The following is a 22,367-nucleotide window of genomic DNA, read 5'->3' as shown; positions in this document are numbered from 1 at the left end:
ACAGTGTACGCTGGCCTGTAGTCAACTACCTGCTGTAACAGTGTACGCTGGCCTGTAGTAAACTACCTGCTGTAACAGTGTACTCTGGCCTGTAGTAAACTACCCGCTGTAACAGTGTACGCTGGCCTATAGTAAACTACCTGCTGTAACAGTGTACGCTGGCTTATAGTAAACTACCTGCTGTAACAGTGTACTCTGGCCTGTAGTCAACTACCTGCAGTAACAGTGTACTCTGGCCTGTAGTAAACTACCTGCTGTAACAGTGTACTCTGGCCTGTAGTCAACTACCTGCTGTAACTGTGTACGCTGGCCTGTAGTAAATTACCTGCTGTAACAGTGTACTCTGGCCTGTAGTAAACTACCCGCTGTAACAGTGTACGCTGGCCTATAGTAAACTACCTGCTGTAACAGTGTACGCTGGCTTATAGTAAACTACCTGCTGTAACAGTGTACTCTGGCCTGTAGTCAACTACCTGCTGTAACAGTGTACTCTGGCCTGTAGTAAACTACCCGCTGTAACAGTGTACGCTGGCCTGTAGTAAACTACCTGCTGTAACAGTGTACTCTGGCCTGTAGTCAACTACCTGTTGTAACAGTGTACGCTGGCCTGTAGTAAACTACCTGCAGTAACAGTGTACGCTGGCCTGTAGTCAACTACCTGCTGTAACTGTGTACGCTGGCCTGTAGTAAACTGCCACCTGTTGTAACAGTGTACGCTGACCTATAGTAAACTACCTGCTGTAACAGTGTACGCTGGCCTGTAGTCAACTACCTGCTGTAACAGTGTACGCCGGCCTGTAGTCAACTACCCGCTGTAACAGTGTACTCTGGTCTGTAGTAAACTACCTGCTGTAACAGTGTACGCTGGCCTGTAGTAAACTACCTGCTGTAACAGTGTACGCTGGCCTGTAGTCAACTACCTGTTGCTGTAACAGTGTACTCTGGCCTGTAGTCAACTCCCTGCTGTAACAGTGTACGCTGGCCTGTAGTCAACTACCTGCTGTAACAGTGTACGCTGGCCTGTAGTCAACTACCTGCTGTAAGAGTGTACGCTGGCCTGTAGTAAACTACCTGCTGTAACAGTGTACGCTGGCCTGTAGTCAACTACCCGCTGTAACAGTGTACGCTAGCCTGTAGTAAACTACCTGCTGTAACAGTGTACGCTGGCCTGTAGTCAACTGCCTGCTGTAACAGTGTACGCTGGCCTGTAGTAAACTACCTGCTGTAACAGTGTACGCTGGCCTGTAGTCAACTACCTGCTGTAACAGTGTACGCTGGCCTGTAGTAAACTACCTGCTGTAACAGTGTACTCTGGCCTGTAGTAAACTACCCGCTGTAACAGTGTACGCTGGCCTATAGTAAACTACCTGCTGCAACAGTGTACGCTGGCTTATAGTAAACTACCTGCTGTAACGGTGTACTCTGGCCTGTAGTCAACTACCTGCAGTAACAGTGTACTCTGGCCTGTAGTAAACTACCTGCTGTAACAGTGTACTCTGGCCTGTAGTCAACTACCTGCTGTAACTGTGTACGCTGGCCTGTAGTAAATTACCTGCTGTAACAGTGTACTCTGGCCTGTAGTAAACTACCCGCTGTAACAGTGTACGCTGGCCTATAGTAAACTACCTGCTGTAACAGTGTACGCTGGCTTATAGTAAACTACCTGCTGTAACAGTGTACTCTGGCCTGTAGTCAACTACCTGCTGTAACAGTGTACTCTGGCCTGTAGTAAACTACCCGCTGTAACAGTGTACTCTGGCCTGTAGTCAACTACCTGCTGTAACTGTGTACGCTGGCCTGTAGTAAATTACCTGCTGTAACAGTGTACTCTGGCCTGTAGTAAACTACCCGCTGTAACAGTGTACTCTGGCCTGTAGTAAACTACCCGCTGTAACAGTGTACTCTGGCCTGTAGTCAACTACCCGCTGTAACAGTGTACGCTGGCCTGTAGTAAATTACCTGCTGTAAAAGTGTACGCTGGCCTGTAGTCAACTACCTGCTGTAACAGTGTACGCTGGCCTGTAGTAAACTACCCGCTGTAACAGTGTACGCTGGCCTGTAGTAAACTCCCTGCTGTAACAGTGTACGCTGGCCTGTAGTCAACTACCTGCTGTAACAGTGCACGCTGGCCTGTAGTAAACTACCTGCTGTAACAGTGTACGCTGGCCTGTAGTAAACTACCTGCTGAAACAGTGTACTCTGGCCTGTAGTCAACTACCTGCTGTAACAGTGTACGCTGGCCTATAGTAAACTACCTGCTGTAACAGTGTACTCTGGCCTGTAGTCAACTACCTGCTGTAACAGTGTACGCTGGCCTGTAGTAAACTACTTGCTGTAACAGTGTACGCTGGCCTGTAGTAAACTACTTGCTGTAACAGTGTACGCTGGCCTGTAGTCAACTACCTGCTGTAACAGTGTACGCTGGCCTGTAGTAAACTACCTGCTGTAACAGTGTACGCTGGCCTGTAGTAAACTACCTGCTGTAACAGTGTACGCTGGCCTGTAGTAAACTACTTGCTGTAACAGTGTACGCTGGCCTGTAGTAAATTACCTGCTGTAACAGTGTACGCTGGCCTGTTAAGAACAGTCTGACACTGCTTACATCGCCCACTATGTCACGGTAATGTAATCTAAAGTATTTTCCATAGTCCTTGAACCACATTGTTTTCCAGCCTAGCCCTCCTGCAATGGTAAAGCCCTAGGCAAAGCAAGTCTAGATTACCTCAGGTTCTGAATATACCATTGCGCTGGTCTCCTTATCAGTTTAAATGGGAGTATTATAATCAAAATTATATATATATATATATATATATATATATATATATATATATATATATATTCAGAGACAAAGCGTTGGTTTATGTAATCTATAGCTGACTGAAAAACAAATCACCGAATTCCAAAGAGAGGTTTCCCCGTTTTACCATCGATACTATAAATAACTTGGCAACACCTGTGGAATCCCTTCCTCGTCAGATCAGTGGCATTCTGGGATGAGTCACCAGCCAATCGGCGCCACCGATACAAGAGATTCCTGGCTGCGTTTGTGCGATGCCTTGATTGTTAGTCACGGCATGTTGGTAGCTGTTGGTTCAATCACCATATTTGATAGTGGCTATTGAAACATTTAAGAAAATCTTTTATCGTGTTTCATGTCAGAAATCTAGCTCACATAGAGATGTTGAGTATATAGCAGGAATGCTTCTATACATGTCCCCTTGTGTGAATCTCACGACAGAAGTGACGTCATGCCATGACACCCGATCCTCAATCTAATAAGAATAGGGTCGACTTCAGACTTTACAACCACATAGAGGTTAAACATATCGGAGAATCGGGTCTGATCCCCCTCTCTCTGATGATGGTATTACTGGCCTACAAATATCACAACTCCGAGGTATATTTGTGTATCTGATGATGGTATTACTGGCCTACAAAGAGCGATTGCCATCCTGCACACGAATTGTATATCCCGGGGTTTATAAGTTAATATGGCTTAGGAGGTTATAGTTTTTCGGAATGGTGGTAGTCTCCGGGTATAATCAAGTCGTAGACGATGTTGAAGCCTGTATTTTTTTTCCAAGCAAAGATTAGAGATTTGTTATCGGCAAGATTTGGGAATATTATGGATTTTCCTCATTTAGTGCATAACATACAGATATGTCGTTGTTAGATGTTGAATATTATCCGGCTAAATTCATGTATAATAGATCAATATATATATATACATGTATATATATATATATATATATATATATATATATATATATATATATATATATATATATTATGTGTGTGTGTGTGTGTGTGTGTGTGTGTGCGTGTGTGTGCGCGCGCACGTGTATGTCTACTATTGCGATGTAACGGTCAAGACAAAGACTTGTAAGATTAAGCGGTAGATGTTGAATGTGGTGCTACACCTTGAGGATGGTTACCATTTCGTGTTTAAATGTAAAACTCATACTTCATGACGTGTCAGGTATTTGCCTATCTTTGAAAATCATTCAAATATTGTATTATTCAATATGTGTTCAGGACGCCTTTGAAGTATTGCAGTCATTCTCACCGCTGTCCCAGTTATGCCAGGTATGTGTATGTGTTGTAAATGGATGCTATTCTGTTCACATTACTGATGTTGTTGCCCGAGACTGTACACTCCCTGCTGGCTTAAAAGCCGAAATAAACATGATTTGTTTTGACACTGGACCAGATGTCGCAGTCGGCTGGTCTAGGCGAGTTGATCATTGGTCTGTGGCAAATATGTCGTCCATATTTGCTGTTTGTTACACACACGTGACAACTGCTGCTATGTGTTATTGATAAATAAAGTAGAATATAATATAACGTCTCTGTCCCCTTTACGAATTGCTTTCATTCATCAGCGGTGTACTGATTTAATCAAATGTGGTTTTAGGTGCCATCATAACGAGAGTTCAGATTTATGTCATAACAGTGAAATGGGCCTCACTGATCTGACTGGCAGTCATCCGGTATATTGCAATGTGTAATAAATGCAACTATAACATGGGTTCGAATCCCGATTTCGTCAATATCATCAGGTTTGGGTTTGCCAGCACCATGGACACTCAGCAAACAGCTTTCACACCCAAATACGGTTTTATGTGTTTTATCTAGACGTACAGGTGATGTTGTGTAAGTACTGATGTACCTAGACGTACAGGTGATGATTTCTAAGTTTTGATTAGAACAGATTACCTAAACGTACAGTGGTTTCTAAGTACTGGTGTACCTGGGCGCGTAGGTGATGATTTCTAAGTACTTATGTACCTAGACGTGCAGGTGATGCTGCTGAGATGTGTGTCTTCCTTCACCGGATGTGGCAACAGCGGCTGATGTAGAGCACGTTGTGCACGTGTAGTTGCTGCCCCCACCGAACTGTGTTAGTGTTGGTCGGTGTAAGACGCATCCCAACGCACCCTGCATTGCATCAAGCCCCTAGCATTACATCCCCACTTGGAGATTCTTCCCCCATCTGCCACCTTCCCGCGTCCATCCCTACCCTGCCGAAGATTGTTCTGAAAATACCCTTTGTTACGTTTCTCAATTATCAATTCGGGGCGGTAGGGTAGCCTAGTGGTTAAAGCGTTCGCTCGTCACGCCGAAGACCCGGGTTCGATTCCCCAAGTGGGTACAGTGTGTTAAGCCCATTTCTGGTGTTCCCCTGCCGTGATATTGCTGGAATATTGCTAAAAGCGGCGTAAAACTAAATTCACCCACTCACTCACTCAATTATCAATTTATGTTCTGTTTACGGGCAGGCTGTTGTAGAGACGGACGTATGTTTATGTGTGTCACTACAGTCAAGCGGGGTGCTCCCTCACCCTATGTTTACCAGCCACAATCCGACAGTAAACTATGACAACACCTATTGCAACAGTCAGTGTATATTCCATCCATGTATGTTAATATATGTCACTAAACGATAAAATATAAGGTGTTGACATAAGCCATCTCCAGTGTCGTAGAAGCCAGTGAGTATTGGGGTGTAGCCATTGGTGCCGTTATTGTTGATTGTGAGTGAGTGAGTGAATTTAGTTTTACGCCGCTTGCAGCAGTATTCCAGCAATATCACGGCGGGGGACACCTGAAATGGGCTTCACACATTGTACCCATGTGGGGAATCGAACCCGGGTCTACGGCGTGACGAGCGAACGCTTTAACCACTAGGCTACCGCCCCTTGTTGATTGTGATAGCTGTGACACTGGTCCAGTATATTATTACCCTCCACAGTGTTCTGTTCAACGACACCGCTTTGAAAACATTGCTCTCTGTCTATTGATATATGTCATGTATACATGTTAAGTAGTTGACCTTATTGATTCGATAATATAGACTTCAGCGCTGAATCTAGACTAACAACTAGTCTCTGAAATGAACATATTTACAGGAAAAAAAGCTCACATTAAAATCATATATATATATAATGAAAAGGAGTCCTGAGACTTTCTTCATTTTCAGAAGCTGTGGAAATCTAGACTTGCTACTTTTTCTAAAGTTGCGTGGGCATTCTTGGATATATTTGCTTCAGGGTCTGTATGACAGACTGTGCTGAATCCTACGTCTAATGTCACCTTGTGGGTTCACGACTTTGGACGTCCACGTGGTGATGAGACTGAATGGGTATTGAAAGCTGCGTTACACCCCCCACACACACCAGCTACTAGCTATGTAGACGCCCTGTAACAGATTATGTGACCTCCGAGCAGACTGGCTCACACAACCTTCCTCTAATTGCTGGCCGCAGTAGTGTGGCATCTTAATGACTCCATGCCGGAGATAAGAAGGATGTGTTTTACATTTGCAGTTAATGAAGAGTTTGTTGCCGAGGAATTCCGTTTGGAAACAACGACGTTCTGGTGCCATGTCGTTTTTTAGTATCTGTAACAGAGGAGGAAGACTTACCAGTGGAGGAAGTACTTTTCTCCTTCATCGTGGTTAGTTTCGCGAACAAGACTGTAGCATGCACGTGTTCTCTAGTCTGTCATAACATTTGGTGGTTTGTTGTTTAACGCCGCACTCAGCAATATTCCAGCTATATGGCGGCGGTCTGTAAATATTGTGTCTTGACCAGACAATCCAGTGATCAACATCATGAGCATTGATCTACGCAATTGGTATACGATGACATATGCCAACCAAGTCAGCAAGCCTGACCACCCGATCCTGTTTGTCGCCTCTTACGACCAGCTTGGGTTGGTTGAGACCAATTCTAACCCGGATGTTCACGGGTTCTGTCATAAAAGCTCACTGTTCAGTTGGGTACTAAAGGTGAAGGTAACGTGAGTTGAATGGCAGCCGAATGTTGGTGATAGCTGAAATATTTTGCTGTAGATGTTTACAGAGACCAAGTAAACAACGATGCAAATCAGTCCCTAATAAATAGCCATGCAGCTGTAACAGTCCCTAAGTTGAAAAAAATATCTCACTTATTTCTTCCCACCTTTAAGGGAACGATCTAAGCCAGACTGGCATTCCAGGACAAATCCAGGTCAGAGAATTGTTCCAGTAGACCATGACGTATCTGGGGACATTCTATCCACGGTGGAATGAGGTAGATGTCAGGTCCCCCTGGCCTAGACGTGAGACTGCATACCTCACCTGATGCAGCTCACCACGTATGGGTGCCTGCCTCACCCGAGCACAGATGTCAATGACCCGCCAGACGGCGCTCATTATTCGTGTATTAACAGATGGAAATATTGCCATGCTAAACCTCCGTGGTATCGATCACGATGCCCAGCAATGCGCAACAGCAGCAGAATCACTTGTTAACGAGAAACTGTGTCATTCGAGTGGGCATTGACTCATCCATGCACGTGAGTGAGGCGACCGGCATTTATCTGTCGTCTGCTACATCCGTGTAGAAGAGACATCAGTTACTCACAGCATGCAGGTCTGACCACTCCGAGAACAGGTTCCTGAATCTAGATTTATCGCCTGATTATATCGTCTGCTTCTACCAGCTATCGTCTGCTCACAGCCTCCATCTGCGACTGACTGAGGCAGACGTCTAAAGCATCTGTAATACTATCTCACCAGCATCCTCGGTGTGGGATCTCCCAGCAACAAGCTGCATTCTAGAAGCTTTCTATGACCGGCCTCCGTTCGATATATAGCAGCGTGTGAATCAGTCAGCTGACAAACAAACAAAGGACGAGTAGACGGCACTACCTTCTCGGAGTTGGATACGTACAGGGATTACTACACAACTACCGTAAGTAGGACATTGTTATTCTCTCAGATAACACAGATCCAGGAGCAGCATGCTGGTGTAGATGGCCCATGGTGCCGGTGTAGGGGAGAGAGGGATAGGGGCCGTACACGTCCTCGTGGAGGGACGGGGGGAGGGGATGTGGGGAGAAGGGATGGAGGGGGGAGAAGAGTGAGTGGAGATTCATCAAATTAACGCCTTTGTGTTTGACCGACAAACGTTGATTAGCAGAGAGCAAAAGTTTTGATATCTGTTTGTTTCTGGACATGTTTTCTGTGACCTTAGTGCCGTGTTACTCACTCCATCACATAGTGTTGTTATTAATCATGTAACTAGAAGGGTGCAGCTCGCTGCTGTCTGTCAAACAGCCCGGTCACTGGCGCAGCCATTATTCGTCTTGTTATGATGACCTTTCACCTATTCATGCGGCTTTTAATAGCCGTGTAGTTCCGCACATTCGTCGTCTACTGTGATGTCTCTACTAGCGTAGACCATGTCGCTCAGTCGGACGATGACGTTGAACAGTTTAGTGCTCCCATTGACCCCGGAAACTGATTTCAAAGAAGTAGTTGAAAAAATAACTTTCAATGGAACCTGTTTACTAAGATGTCTAGATTTCTTCAGAGTAAATGACAGCAGAAAATGAACAGGTTCACAGTGCTACTTTCAAGTTCACATTAAAGGTTACGTTATTCAAATAAATATAAAGCATGTTCGTTAAATAGAGTGAATGTTACTCTGGACATTGTCCGCGCATACTGTTGTACTGTAGGGGACGCCTGATGTAAAAATGAGGATTCACCCCCAAAAAACCCCCACCCCCACCCGCAAACAACCCCTCCTACAGACCATTTCCCTCACCACCACCTACATAGACCAACACACATTATCGTCACAGCCTCCTTATGAACTTGACTCCAGACCCTCCTGACAGACCCTCCTACAGACCACCTTGCAGACCCTCCCTTACAGGCCTATACTGTCTCCTACAGATCCTACCTACAGACCCTCCCTTACAGGCCTATACTGTCTCCCTACAGATCCTACCTCCATACCCTCCCTTACAGGCACTCCCTACAGACCTTCAGACCCTCCTAGACTTTCCTAATAGACCCTGCGTACAGATCCTTCCCACAGACCCACCTTACACTGAGGGCCTAGATATGGGGATATCTAGGCCTATCGGTGTACCCAAACTTCTTCCCCGAGAGCCTAGACCCTACCAGTGTGCCGGATTATCGATTGTTTCCAATCACACTGCCTGTACTCTCCGCTGACCTTGACCACACGGCAATATACACATCCCCTAGACAGTTCCTACAGACGGCCTGGGTGTAGGGAGCGGGCTAACATGTAATGTGGATATGTATAGGGTTAAATAAAGACGATTCTATGTGGGATCCCTCACGTATTTAAGAAGGCAAAGGTGTCTTTATTTTAAGCTAGAACGTTAAAAGGGATAAACATTGGCTGTTTGAGCTGAGAAAGGGAGGTTTGCTAGAGCTGATAAGGGATGAGTATAGGCTGCTGAAGGGAAGGTGATGGATGAGGGCTATTGTTATATTAAAATATAGTCTTCGAGCACCAATAGACTAGATACAGAGTAGGAGAAGACTGGCTTATTGGGGAATCTCAACAATACACAGACCCCTGAGAAAGGAGGCTTGTGTTGCTTCAGGTGGGGGTATCTGCTATGTTTATTGAGACGAAGACAAAACAGCCATACAGAGTCAGGATATAACAGAGAGACGACAGACCCTACACCTAACATTATCTAGAGAAATAATCAGGTTGGAGAACGCTGCTTCCACGTGGCCCCTCGCAAATAAGTGCTGTTGGGAGACTCTCTATTATCACCACTCTAGACACGTGCTGTTGTGCGGCACTACCTCACCACCACCCTAGACACGTGCTGTTGTGCGACACTACCTCACCACCACCCTAGACACGTGCTGTTGGGAGATTCTCCCTCACCACCACCCTAGACACGTGCTGTTGTGCGACACTACCTCACCATCACCCTAGACACGTGCTGTTGGGAGACTCTCCCTCACCACCACCCTACACACGTGCTGTTGGGAGACTCTCCCTCACCACCACCCTAGACACGTGCTGTTGTGCGACACTACCTCACCACCACCCTAGACACGTGCTGTTGGGAGATTCTCCCTCACCACCACCCTAGACACGTGCTCTTGGGAGACTCTCCCTCACTACCACACTAGACACGTGCTGGTGGGAGACTCTCCCTTATCACCACTCTAGACACGTGCTGTTGGGAGACTCTCACTCACCACCGCCCTAGACACGTGCTGTTGGGAGACTCTCCCTCACAACCACCCTAGACACGTGCTGTTGGGAGACTCTCCCTGACCACAACCCTAGACACGTGCTCTTGGGAGATTCTCCCTCACCACCACCCTAGACACGTGCTGTTGGGAGACTCTCCCTCACTACCACCCTAGACACGTGCTGTTGGGAGACTCTCCCTCACTACCACCCTAGACACGTGCTGTTGGGAGACTCTCCATCACCACCACACTAGACACGTGCTGTTGGGAGACTCTCCCTCACCACTCTAGACACGTGCTGTTGTGCGACACTACCTCACCACCCTAGACACGTGCTGTTGGGAGACTCTCCCTTATCACCACCCTAGACACGTGCTGTTGGGAGACTCTCCCTTATCACCACTCTAGACACGTGCTGTTGGGAGACTCTCCCTCACTACCACCCTAGACAAGTGCTGTTGGGAGACTCTCCCTTATCACCACACTAGACACGTGCTCTTTGGAGACTCTCCCTTATCACCACTCTAGACACGTGCTGTTGGGAGACTCTCCCTCACTACCACCCTAGACAAGTGCTGTTGGGAGACTCTCCCTCATCACCACCCTAGACACGTGCTGTTGTGCGACACTACCTCACCACCACCCTAGACACGTGCTGTTGGGAGACTCTCCCTCATCACCACCCTAGACACGTGCTGTTGTGCGACACTACCTCATCACCACACTAGACACGTGCTGTTGGGAGACTCTCCCTCACTACCACCCTAGACACGTGCTGTTGGGAGACTCTCCCTGACCACCACCCTAGACACGTGCTCTTGGGAGACTCTCCCTTATCACCGCTCTAGACACGTGCTGTTGTGCGACACTACCTCACCACCCTAGACACGTGCTGTTGGGAGACTCCCCTTATCACCACCCTAGACACGTGCTGTTGGGAGACTCTCCCCTTATCATCACTCTAGACACGTGCTGTTGTGCGACACTACCTCACCACCCTAGACACGTGCTGTTGGGAGACTCTCCCTTATCACCACTCTAGACACGTGCTGTTGGGAGACTCTCCCTCACTACCACCCTAGACACGTGCTGTTGTGCGACACTACCTCATCACCACCCTAGACACGTGCTGTTGGGAGACTCTCCCTTATCACTACCCTAGACACGTGCTGTTGTGCGACTCTCCCTCACCACCACACTAGACACGTGCTGTTGGGAGACTCTCCCTCACTACCACCCTAGACACGTGCTGTTGGGAGACTCTCCCTGACCACCACCCTAGACACGTGCTCTTGGGAGACTCTCCCTTATCACCGCTCTAGACACGTGCTGTTGTGCGACACTACCTCACCACCCTAGACACGTGCTGTTGGGGAGACTCCCCCTTATCACCACCCTAGACACGTGCTGTTTGGGAGACTCTCCCTTATCATCACTCTAGACACGTGCTGTTGTGCGACACTACCTCACCACCCTAGACACGTGCTGTTGGGAGACTCTCCCTTATCACCACTCTAGACACGTGCTGTTGGGAGACTCTCCCTCACGACCACCCTAGACACGTGCTGTTGTGCGACACTACCTCATCACCACCCTAGACACGTGCTGTTGGGAGACTCTCCCTTATCACTACCCTAGACACGTGCTGTTGTGCGACACTACCTCACCACCACCCTAGACACGTGCTGATGTGAGACCCTAGTTTACCAACCCTGTCCTTATCCTCATAAGGTTTTACACATGTGTTGTTCAGATGGCACCTGGCGGTGACATTGTACTGTGGAGTTTATTTGTTAGTATTAGACAAAAGAAGAGAGAATACAACACTTGTCCTGCAGTTCTTGTTTCAACCAATCCTAAACAAGTGGATATACCTTGTATATTACGTCATGATGGACACGCAAACACACATTGATGTAGAAACGTGCAGAACACGTCGCTACAGTAGCCCCGTATTATTTGGGGACCCGTGAAGGTCCGGGTTAGAATACTGATCTTCAGTAACCCATGCTTGTCGTAGGAGGTGACTAACAGGATCGGGTGGTCAGGCTCGCTGGCTTGGTTGACACATGTCATCGGTTCCCAATTGTGCAGATCGATGCTCTTGCTGTTGATCACTGGCTTGTCTGGTCCAGCCTCGATTATTTACAGACCGCCGCCATAAAGCTAGAATATTGCTGAGTGCGGCGTCAAACAAAACTCAATCACTCACCGTAATGTTAGGATTCACAGATCAGGGGAATGTAGGTGTTTATATGAAGACTTAACCACCACTTCGTACACGATGCTCCGGAGATAGCGCTGTGAGGACCATGACACACACACATGACTGTAACATGACACACAGCAACATCACGCCAACACTGCCGCACATGTTACGCATGTCTCTAATATGCCATGTATTTCTGGCAAGGTGTTCAGTCAGAACATTAGCTGCCATACACCTCGTCAAGCAGCATCTGGTGATGCATTAACACTGGAATATCTACACTGACGCTTACTCTCGGAAAAATATATCGTTTAATGAAAACATTCTCCTGTGAGACGGGAGATCCTGAACATGACTTAATGCTATGGCATTACAGAAGACGGACTGACTGACTGAGTTTGGTTTTACGTCGCTTTTAGCAATATTCCAGCAATATCACGGCGGGGGACACCAGAAATGGGCTTCACTCATTGTACCCATGTTGGGATTCGAACCCGGGTCTTCGGCGTGACAAGCAAACGCTTTAACCACTAGACTACCCCACCGCCCCATTACAGAAGAGTGAGGGCGGAAATAAACATAATTTGGTTCAGGGAGTGAGACGACTATGGAGTCCTATGACATGTATATTGACAACTTGTCGGTTTGTTTACCGGAGAAAGACGTCATAAAGCTCTGACTGGGATGAATAGGGGAGCGATCCTTTCACCTGGTAACGGCACACTTTGTATGAATGACTGCACTGCTTGTACGTGCTACTCGCGGGGATGGGTGTGCCTGTACATTCATGATAGTGCTGTTAGGGGGAGGAATGCAATACTGGAGGATCCAGATTTACAGATCATGTTCCGACTTCCTGCCTCCCCTCGGGGTAACTGAACTTTGACCAGTAGAGTACGACCATTCAGTAATTGCTTGACCGATCCATCAGTCCAGCTTTCCGGCATGCTGATGACGTCACTGCTGGCAGACGGCGCGGGAATGTTATGGCACGTGCCAATTGAGACCAGATAGTCCGTGTTTGAGGGGAGAAGAGTGCACATGTAGCGTTATGAGGTGCGATAGTGCACCATACACGATTGTATGTTGTCTGAACCACGCGGTATACGTTCAGACATCAACATTTGGTTGGGAACAACCCTGATCTAACCCACTCCAGCCTGTGTAAGAAACAGCCGATAGTATCTCCAGTAAAGGCTGACATCTGCTGGTCTGTCAGTCACTGTGACGGATAGGTTTTATTCAATCTCTTGATTAATGCTAATGCCAAGGAAATAGGTGGGTTACATTTCTTCTACTACTGACTGTGACATCTGGGCCCTTATTTCAAAACCATAACCATTTGATATTGAACATAAATCACATTCTCACCGACAATAGATGACAACCATTTCATATTGAATTGAACACATATGACATTTTCACCGACAATAGATGGCAACCATTTGATATTGGACATATATCACATTCTCGCCGACAATAGATGACACCCATTTGATATAGAACACATATCACATTCTCGCCGACACTAGATGACAACCATTTGATATAGAACATATATCACATTCTCGCCGACAATAGATGACACCCATTTGATATAGAACACATATCACATTCTCGCCGACACTAGATGACAACCATTTGATATAGAACATATATCACATTCTCGCCGACAATAGATGACACCCATTTGATATAGAACACATATCACATTCTTACCGACAACAGATGACAACCATTTGATATTGAACATATATCACATTCTCGCCGACAATAGATGACAACAGATGACGACCATTTGATATAGAACACATATCTCATTCTCTCCGACAATAGATGACAACCATTTGATATTGAACATATATCACATTCTCACCGACAATAGATGACAACCATTTGATATAGAACATATATCACATTCTCACCGACAATAGATGACAACCATTTGATATAGAATATATATCACATTCTTACCGACAATAGAGGACAACCATTTGATATAGAACATATATCACATTGTCACCGACAATAGATGACAACCATTTGATATTGAACATAAATCACATTCTCACCGACAATAGATGACAACCATTTGATATTGAACACATATGACATTTTCACCGACAATAGATGACAACCATTTGATATTGAACATAAATCACATTCTCACCGACAACAGATGACAACCATTTGATATTGAACACATATCACATTCTCACCGACAATAGATGACAACCATTTTATATTGAACACATATCACATTCTCACCGACAATAGAGGACAATAGATGACAACCATTTGATATAGGAACGTATATTACATTGTCACCGACAATAGATGACAACCATTTGATATAGGAACGTATATTACATTCTCACCGACAATAGATGACAACCATTTTATATTGAACACATATCACATTCTCACCGACAATAGAGGACAATAGATGACAACCATTTGATATAGGAACGTATATTACATTGTCACCGACAATAGATGACAGCCAATTGATATAGAACATATATTACATTCTCACCGACAATAGAGGACAACCATTTGATATAGAACATATATTACATTCTCACCGACAATAGAGGACAACCATTTGATATTACATATTACTATCCTAATGGAGAGCAACTATAGTCGATATGTATTATACTCAACTACGATGGCTGCCATTTGATACTGAACATGTAAGACCCATTTTTATCACCAATAGAGGGAAACCATTTCACACTGAACACATTCTGAACATCAACTGAGTACACCAAGTTGATACTGAACATGCACCATACGTCCTTGTTGTCTAAACAGTATATTACTCATTTGGAACTGTTACGTGTTGCACATTCTTATCGTCAATGCTGGGCATCTGTTTTCTGTGGACTGCGCTTTTACTGCATACTTTATTAATTATGTTTACCTTGTTTGTGTTCTGATTGATGTTTGTTGGTTTAGTAAATGGGGGAGAAAGTAACCCGTGTTATGTTGCTGTCTGTTGTTCCCACTGAGAGAAGAGAAACAGGGGGCTGGTGTCGGACACAAGTGGGCAGGAGATGTGGCAGCGATAAGGAGGTCAGCCATCTTGAATCAGTCAGGTGGAGATAACTCTCAACTCTCACCATCAGATAACAAGGCGCGAGAACAGATAGTCACCTGCCAGAGAGGCTGATATTATTTCTGTAAATATTGTGAATTGCTGTCAAAAGGTGGAAGCTATACTTTCAGGGCAGCAGATTCACTTAGTACACGGCTGTAGTGAGGGCATGTCTCACAGTCCCTGAACCACATTATTTCCCTACTGCCAAGCCCTCTCTGCAGTGCTAAAGCCCTAAATAAAGCAAGTCTAGATTTCCTCAGGTTCTGAATCTTTGGTCTCCCTGGGTCTTCTTTTCAATATAAATGGGCTTGTTTGTTACTATCAAAATTATATATATTCAGAGACTAAGCGTTAGTCTATGGTACTTACATCCACCTCCTCTCTGTGTCCGTGCGGCACGTACTGTACAGGGTTGGATCACCATAGGGGTCATAAACGTAGTTGTAGTGGGGTTTTCTTTGCTGTCAACGACTTGGATATCTTCTCAACTTCTTTACACAGTTGTTGCCGATAGTGTCTGTAGAATCAGTTCATGGACACTAAAATAGCAGGTAATTCTATTCTGCACTGACTCTACTGGTGGTTCTCATAGTCTCTGAACCCGTGAACATCCGGGTTAGAATTGATCTTCAGTAACCCATTCTTGTCGTAAAAGGCAACTAACGGGATCAGGTGGTCAGGCCCGCTGACTTGGTTAACACATGTCATCGTATCCCAATTACGTAGATCGATGCTCATGCTGTTGATCACTGGATTGTCTGTCCAGACTCGATTGTTTACAGACCGCAGACATATAGCTGGAATACTGCTGATTGCGGTAAAACCAAACTCACTCACTCACTCATATTATCTGAATATTAGATTCTCCGTTTCATCTAGTCCTACATCTCCCATCTGACTAGCGCCCCTTTCTATTTATAAATGGAGTTGTTTATTTCTTTAAAAATTATATATTTTCTGAGGGCAGTGTTGGTCTATGGGTTGACCTCCTTCATATAAACCCGTGTCTTGAATCATTGAGTCTGCCTATCAACATGCACTCCATGTTGTATATGAAGGAGCCGGTTTCCGGTCTGCAATGTCTCGGTCGGAATGGCGGATACGTCTGTGAAAAACATCTACCTTCTGTATCGTGTTAAGAGAAGGACATGAACTTCCTCCTGGGTCTGGTGTCGGACTTCTCATAGACATCTAACCAGGCGTGGCCACGTGCCGTCAATCTGGCTATTAGTGCCCAGCGGGGCGATCCCAGCATGATGTCATGGTTTCTACCTTCACTCCGACTTCCTGTGTTATCACACGGGGCTACATCAACCATATCGCACACAGGTTATCTTGTGGATCATATCTCACGGGGATGACTGATGGGGCTGCGATGAGGTGTGGGGGTATTTTACCTGCAGATAACCTTACTGATGTCTGTAATTAGGTTTCAAGTTTGAGATCGGTCGCAGTCAGAATGCCAATAAGAGGCAGGAAGATTATCAGCAGCAGGAGCAGGAGCCAGCTCTCGGACTGTCCACTAGATCACGGACAGTAAGAGAAGGGTCAGTTCTTAGTGACTCGACTTGGGGACTGTATCTTCAGTGGGGCATCTTCAGGTTCTTTCCGTGGCTTTATTTTGAGAAGTTGGTGAGTCAGATATGGACAATCTTTATGGATGAACAACTTTATGCAGGTGATGCGACGTTTCGATACAGATTCTTGTATCGTTGTCAAAGCTGGAATGGATCAGGTGGAAAACAGGGTGTTTCTCCCATCTGTCTTCAGGTTGTTTATACATTTAGAATGACCAAAGCTCAGTTGTTCAGACTTGCATATCAATGACCATGTACGTGGATCGTTTATAAATTGATAATGCTATCTTGAGAAAAGTGTCTATTCCTGGACATGTATCAGTCTGGGATGAATAATGGTTGTCCTTCTACCAGCATTAGCAGACAGGCCGCGGGTGGAGTTCAGAGATCGGATGGATCAAATTATTCTCACCATACATGGGACACAGCATGTAGTCGCTCCTTACAATACCTAATGTCGCTCCTCAACATATACATATAACATCAGCAAGGATCGCTCCTTACCATACATAGAACATCAGCATAGGATCGCTCCCATACCATACATATAACATCAGCATAAGCTCGCTCCTTACCATACATATAACATCAGCATAGGCTGGCTGACTGGCTGAGTATGGTTTTGCGCCGTTTTAGCAATATTCCAGCAATATCACGGCGGGGACACCAGAAATAGGCTTCACAAGATTGTACCCATGTGGGGAATCGAACCCGGGCCTTCGGCGTGACGAGCGAACGCTTTAACCACCAGGCTACCCCACCACCCTCAGCATAATATCGGCTCGCTCCTTACCATACATATGATATCAGCACAGGCTCGCTCCTTACCATACATATGATATCAGGCTATATTAGCTCCTTACCATACATATGATACAGCGCGATATCAGCATATGATATCAGCATAGGCTAGCTCCTTACCATACATATGATATCAGCACAGGCTCGCTCCTTACCATACATATGATATCAGCACAGGCTCGCTCCTTACCATACATATGATATCAGCACAGGCTTGCTCCATACCATACATATGATATTTCCACAGGCTACCATACATATGATATCAGCACAGGCTTGCTCCCCACCATACATATGAACTTCAGCATAGGCTTGCTCCTTACCATACATATGATATCAGCACAGGCTTGCTCCCTACCATACATATGATATCAGCGAAGGCTCGCTCCTTACCATACATATGATATCAGCACAGGCTCGCTCCTTACCATACATATGATATCAGTTATAGGCTAGCTCCTTACCATTCATATGATATCAGCACAGGCTCGCTCCTTACCATACATATAACTTCGCATAGGCTCGCTCCTTTTTTACCTTACATATGATATCAGCACAGGCTCCTTACCATACATACATGATATAAGCATGGAAGCTTGCTCTTTATACATATGATATCAGCATACGCTCATACCATACATATGATATCAGCACAGGCTCGCTCCTTACCATACATATGATATCAGCATACGCTCGCTCCCTTACCATACATATGATATCAGCACAGGCTCGCTCCTTACCATACATATGATATCAGCACAGGCTCGCTCCTTACTTACATATGGTTAGCGATTCAGCATAGGCTCGCTCCTACCCATATATATGATATCAGCTGGCTTGCTCCTTACCATACACATATGATATCAGCAGGGCTCGCTCCTTACCATACATATGATATCAGCACAGGTTTGCTTTTTAACGTCTATATTACACAGAAAGTAGGTCGAACTAAAAGCCTCATTCGTTGCTTGAACTTGCGACTACAGCCGGACTGATTTTAGATATCTGATCAACAACTTCATCCATTTACATTACACAACTGACATCTCGTTATTTGTGGGAATATAGTGGGGATTTGATCTCTAAAAAGTACTTGCGCTTACAGGCTAGATGATGGGTTATTTGGAGCTCAGAGGAATGTGTACCAAGTGATTGGGATTGAGTTTACCGAGAGATGCCAGGCTAGATGACACTTTGAGGTATCAGGCTAGATGACCACGTTGACGGTACCAGGATAGATGCCAATGTTGAGGTACACGGATAGATGCCACGTTGATTTAGATGACACGTTGAGGTACCAGGATAGATGCCACGTTGAGGTACCAGGCTAGATGACACGATGAGGTACCAGGATAGATGACACGTTGAGGTACTACCTGGGTAGATGCCACGTTGAGGTACCAGGATAGATGACACGTTGAGGTACCAGGCTAGATGCCATATTGAGGTACCAGGCTAGATGCCACGTTGAGGTACCAGGCTAGATGCCGTTGAGGTACCAGGCTAGATGCAACGTTGAGGTACCAGGCTAGATGCCACGTTGCGGGGTACCAGGCTAGATGCCACTTTGAGGTACCAGGCTAGATGCCACGTTGAGGTGCCAGGCTAGATGCCACGTTGAGTACCAGGCTAGATGCCACGTTGAGGTACCAGGGCTAGATGCCACGTTCACGAGGTACCAGACTAGATGACACGTTGAGATATCTGGGCAGATGATGCTTACTTTGATGCCACGTTGAGGTACCAGGATAGATGCCACGTTGAGGTACCAGGCTAGATGACACGTTGAGGTACCAGTACTAGAATGCCACGTTGAGGACCAGGCTAGATGCAGCTTTGAGGTACCCAGGCTAAATGCCACTTTGAGGTACCAGGCTAGATGCCACGTTGAGGGTACCAGGCTAGATGCCACGTTGAGGTACCAGGGTAGATGCCACGTTGGTACCAGGACTGATGCACGTTGAGGTACCAGGCTAGATGCCACGTTGAGGTATACCAGGCTAGATGCCACGTTGAGGTACCAGGCTAGATGCCACGTTGAGGTACCAGGCTAGATGCCACGTTGGTACCGAATGACGCACTTTGAGGGTACCAGGCTAAGATGCCACGTTGAGGTACCAGGGTAGATGCCACGTTGAGGTACCAGGCTAGATGCCGTTGAGGTGCCAGTTGCAGCGTTGAGGTACCAGGGTAGATGACACGCACAGGTACCAGGATAGATGACACGTTGACTTGGTACCTGGATGATAGATGTTACGTTGAGGGTACCATGCTAGATGACACTTTGATAGATACCATGCTACATGTCACGTTGAGGTACCATGCTAGATGCCACGTTGAGGTACCAGGCTAGATGTCACGTTGAGGTACCAGGCTAGATGCCACGTTGAGGTACCAGGCTAGATGCCACGTTGAGGTACCAGGCTAGATGCCACGTTGAGGGTACCAGGCTAGATGTCACGTTGAGGAATTACCAGGCTAGATGCAACATTTGAGGAGTACCAGAGCTAGATGCCACTTTGAGAGTACGCAGGCTAGATGACACGTTGAGGTGCGTTGCCAGGCTAAAGGCCACGTTGAAATTACCAGGTTAGATGCCACGTTGAACACTGGGCTGATGCGTTGGTGTGCCAGGCTAGATGCCACGTTGAGGTACCAGGCTAGATGTCACGTTGGGGCGCGAGGCTAGATCACAACGTTGGTAGGCTAGATGCTACGTTGAGTACCATGCTAGATGCCACGTTGAGAAGTGCCAGGCTAGATGCCACGTTGAGGACCAGGCTAGATGCCTCGTTGGTATCGGGCTAGATGACGTTAGCGAGGTACCTGGCTAGATGCCCGTTGAGGTACCGGGCTAGATGACACTTTGAGGTACTGGGCTAAATGCCTTTGGGGAGCTCGAACCCCGTTGAGTACCAGGCTAGACATGTTGAGGTACCGGATAGATGCCACGTTGAGGTACCAGGCTAGATGCGGTAGAGTTCCAGGCCAGATGACACGTTGGGGTACCTGGCTAGATGCCACGTTGAGGTACCAGGATAGATGTCACGTTGAGGTGCCAGGCTAGACATGACACTTTGAGGTACTGGGCTAAATGCCACTTTGGGGTATCAGGCTAGATGCACGTTGGGGGCGCGGGCTAGATGCCGTGTTGGTGCCGGGCTAGATGCAGCGTTGAGGTACCAGGCTAGATGCAACGTTGAGTACCAGGCTAGATGCTGCGTTAAGGGACCAGGCTAGATGCCGTTGGCGGGGTACCGGGATGATGCCACGTTGAGGTGCCAGGCTAGATGCCACGTTGAGGTGCAGGCTAGAAGCCACGTTGAATTACCAAAGGCGAATGCCACGTTGAGGGTACCAGGGTAGATGACACTTTTAGGTACCGGGCTAGATGACACGTTGAGGGTACCAGGCTAGATGCCACGTTGAGGTACCGGTGAAACTACGTTGGTACCAGGCTAGATGCCACGTTGAGGTACCAGGGTGATGACGCGCAGGTGCAGGCTAGATGACACGTTGAGGGTACCGGGCTAAATGCCGCTTTGAAGGGTATCAGGATAGATGACACGTTGAGGTAAATTCGGCTAGATGCTACGTTGAGGTACCAGGATAGAAGACACGTTGAGGGTACCAGGCTAGATGCCACGTTGGGGTACCAGGGTAGATGACACTTTTTTGAGGTACCGGGCTGGAGATGACACGTTGGAGGTACACTGGATAGATGACGTTGGGGCGCAGTGCTAGATGCAACCAAGTTGAGATACCATGCTAGATGCCACGTTGAGGTACCATGCTTTAGATGCCACTTTTACAGTACCCAGGCTAGATGCCACGTTGAGGTACCAGGCTAGATGCCACGTTGAGGTACCAGGCTAGATGCCAGTTGCTGGATACCAGGCTAGATGCTACGTTGAGGTACCAGGCTAGGATGTCAATGTTGGAGGTACCAGGGCTAGATGTCACGGTGAGGTACCAGGCTAGATGCCACGTTGAGTACTGGGATAGATGACACGTTGAGGTACCAGGATAGATGACACGTTGTTATAAAGGAGAGATATCAGTAACGATGAGGTAAAAAGGATGACAACACGTTAAAGGTATTTAGAAAGGGAGGAGAAGAAAGTGTCGACATCGTTATGTGTCGTTGTCAACGTCTTCTGTGGAAAGGCAGTAGCTCCTATCTTACTGTCCATCCTGTGATCTGCAATACACAGGTTTCACGGCGAATAATACGCCGAGTTTATACATAGATTCAAAACCATGAACTTCTGTTCCAAAAGAAAGTTCCCTGAATCTGGTAATTTCTGTTACATTCTGGTGCACAAAGCTGCGCACATCAACACTGAAACCAGTCAAGCAAGGTTTCCAAGATTAATTGCGCAGCGTTTGACATCCCTCGTACCAGATGTGCGTCTCCCACGTGACTCACAAAGAGAGTGCAGGTACGCCAGACGAATGCGCTCAATGCCCATCATCAGATGGGATTGGCGTGAAATGCTTTTGTTTAAGCTAACGATCAACAAAATGAACAAACGATTTAAGCTGCGTTTTGTATGACTGTGGCAAATACACTGGACTGCTTAATTCAGTGCGTTCCTGAAGGCCGCGAACAGTTAGGCTCCATGGTTATAGGAGAATGTTGTCCGCGTGGCA

The sequence above is a fragment of the Haliotis rubra genome, unplaced genomic scaffold, assembly GCF_003918875.1.
Source record: "Haliotis rubra isolate DU_JTF1 unplaced genomic scaffold, ASM391887v1 Scf1663, whole genome shotgun sequence".
Lineage (NCBI taxonomy): Eukaryota > Metazoa > Mollusca > Gastropoda > Lepetellida > Haliotidae > Haliotis > Haliotis rubra.
The sequence above is the reverse complement of the archived record's forward strand: the minus strand, read 5'-3'. Positions refer to the sequence as shown.